This window comes from Aphanomyces astaci (genome assembly GCF_000520075.1).
Source record: "Aphanomyces astaci strain APO3 unplaced genomic scaffold supercont1.10, whole genome shotgun sequence".
Classification (NCBI taxonomy): Eukaryota; Oomycota; class Saprolegniomycetes; order Saprolegniales; family Verrucalvaceae; genus Aphanomyces; species Aphanomyces astaci.
Window position 1 is genome coordinate 64,831 of NW_009798273.1, and position 3,352 is coordinate 68,182.

The window sequence follows — 3,352 nt, forward strand, 5'->3', positions numbered from 1 at the left end:
GGTACTACTGTACACGAGTTACATGTACAGTATTATTAATATACGGGAAATAAACCCGCCACAAGAGGAAGACTTGTATATTTTCATACCGTATAGCGTTTATAGTTTTAGACACCCACGGGGCAATTATCCGGACTCTGAATTTTCGGATAATTGGAAATCGTTGGGGGCTGCCCAAGTTCAAATATTAGGAGTGGATCATTATAAAACGTTAAGGGGTATCAGACAACAAAGGGAAACATTATAAAATAGCTCGTACAAATGGTAAGATAATACATTATCTACAACGAAACAATTTCAGGTGAGCTGATGGCATCGACGGCGTCAATATCCAGTGCTGGATCAATGGTCTCTTCGACGGCAGAGTCAGCCATCAAATCAGCAATGTCACCGACGTCCAGACTATCCCCCGGCGAACCACCTCAACGACAGCTCCGTCGACGAGCTGGCACTTGCGAAACCCATTCAAAATCACGCTTTCGGGTACTTCGTTCTATGCCCCAGTAATCCACTCAACCATTGTAGATCTCGATGGACCCGCGAGCTTGAGGTTGCGGTTGGCAGCCTTGCTGTTCCGAAGCTGCCGCCGGATTTCCACAAGCCAACGATCGCGCAGGTTCGTCTTGAGAGGACGAATCCAAGCGACATCGGCAGGTTGACAGCACCAGGTAAAACGCGGTGGCACACGCTCCAGAATGACGTTTATACACTCCGCGTAGGCCACGACATCATCCGTAAAGTGCGCGCTGAAGTCGTCCCACAAGAGGATGACCTTCTTGTCAAGGACGCCTTCACGCCGAGCGAAATGGTACTCCAGGAATGTCAACGACAGGCCCGAGTTCCACCAAGCCGTGGGATTTCCGAAGTTGCGGCAGTCATGGCGCTCCTGCAGTGGCTCAACGGTAGCCCACACTTGACGTCAGAAGCCTTGTCACGTGGTAAGATTCTCCTGGACAACCTCCTTGATTTTGGACTTCTTTGACTTCATCACGAGAAAGAGGGGGTGCTTCTTCCCGGTCGTGTCCGCCAGCAACATTGCAGTCGCACGCTCCTTTGTCCTCCTACCGCACTTGATCCACACGGTGTTGTCCTTCGTCGGGTTGAGGGTCTTCGATGGTAGGTACTTGTAGTTGACGGCAGTCTGATCGGCGTTGTAGATCACATCGACGTCGTTGGCCATGGCGCACATGAGCACGCGCTCAGAGAAGTCAGCAAGGGTATCTGTACTGTCCTGGCTGGAATCTTGGCCGGTCCTCGTCTTTGCGCGAAGAGACAGACCATGGCGGCGCTTGAAGCCACGAACCCGGTGCCAACCAGCCTTGAACTCGTCTTCGGTGAGTCCCAAGTCGATCGCCGTCTCCAGCGCCATGACACGAAGCATGTGGTAGGTAACAGGGATGTCGTCCTTCCGCATACTGAGCACCCTGCGGACCAGCTGCTCCTCTTCGGTGGGTGGCAGTGTCGTTCCAGTTCCGCGAGATCGAGCGCATTTGAGACGCGACGTCCGTGTTTCTATGGCCATCTCCTGGATGCGATCCTTCTGTTTAATCCATCCATACACTTTCTTTCTAGTCGCGTTGAGTTGGAGTTGCATTGACACAGTAGCCGTCCAGGAAGGCAGACATCCCAACCTCGGCGACGCGCTGAATGGCGTTCATACGGTGGTGATAGTCGAATGTCTTGTTCTTGAAGAGCCGCACATGAGCTTTCTTGCCGTATTTGAAAGGTGGGCGTCCTTTGCGACGCATTTGCGCCTCCTCGTGGACGTCAACCATGGTTGTCGATTGACGTGTCAAAAAGCGCCGCACAATGCTTTGGCGGCAAAATAAACTCCGAAAAATAATACTTTATTAGGCTGTAGAGGTAATATGTATTATAAGAGGCATTCTGTGGGGAGGTACTGGGGAACACCTTTATACTCTATATTCAATAACCTTTTGGGGTGACTAAAACTAAAAGGCTGTCTAAAACTATATACGCTTCACGGTAAATATTTTGAATTCGGCATATCTGACAATACATCCTGACCACAATTCGGCGAATCTGATTGGCTTGGCGAGAGAGCCGCCATGGTCTGTCTCTTCGCGGCAAAGACGAGGACCGGCCAAGATTCCAGCCAGGACAGTACAGCTACCCTTGCTGACTTCTCTGAGCGCGTGCTCATGTGCGCTATGGCCAACGACGTCGATGTGATCTACAACGCCGATCAGACTGCCGTCAACTACGAGTACCTACCATCGAAGACCCTCAACCCGACGAAGGACAGCACCGTGTGGATCAAGTGCGGTAGGAGGACAAAGGAGCGTGCGACTGCAATGTTGCTGGCGGACACGACCGGGAAGAAGCACCCCCTCTTTCTCGTGATGAAGTCAAAGAAGTCCAAAATCAAGGAGGTTGTCCAGGAGAATCTTACCACGCGACAAGGCTTCTGACGTCAAGTGTGGGCTACCGTTGAGCCACTGCAGGAGCGCCATGACTGCCGCAACTTCGGAAATCCCACGGCTTGGTGGAACTCGGGCCTGTCGTTGACATTCCTGGAGTACCATTTCGCTCGGCGTGAAGGCGTCCTTGACAAGAAGGTCATCCTCTTGTGGGACGACTTCAGCGCGCACTTTACGGATGATGTCGTGGCCTACGCGGAGTGTATAAACGTCATTCTGGAGCGTGTGCCACCGCGTTTTACCTGGTGCTGTCAACCTGCCGATGTCGCTTGGATTCGTCCTCTCAAGACGAACCTGCGCGATCGTTAGCTTGTGGAAATCCGGCGGCAGCTTCGGAACAGCAAGGCTGCCAACCGCAACCTCAAGCTCGCGGGTCCATCGAGATCTACAATGGTTGAGTGGATTACTGGGGCATAGAACGAAGTACCCGAAAGCGTGATTTTGAATGGGTTTCGCAAGTGCCAGCTCGTCGACGGAGCTGTCGTTGAGGTGGTTCGCCGGGGGATAGTCTGGACGTCGGTGACATTGCTGATTTGATGGCTGACTCTGCCGTCGAAGAGACCATTGATCCAGCACTGGATATTGACGCCGTCGATGCCATCAGCTCACCTGAAATTGTTTCGTTGTAGATAATGTATTATCTTACCATTTGTACGAGCTATTTTATAATGTTTCCCTTTGTTGTCTGATACCCCTTAACGTTTTATAATGATCCACTCCTAATATTTGAACTTGGGCAGCCCCCAACGATTTCCAATTATCCGAAAATTCAGAGTCCGGATAATTGCCCCGTGGGTGTCTAAAACTATAAACGCTATACGGTATGAAAATATACAAGTCTTCCTCTTGTGGCGGGTTTATTTCCCGTATATTAATAATACTGTACATGTAACTCGTGTACAGTAGTACCG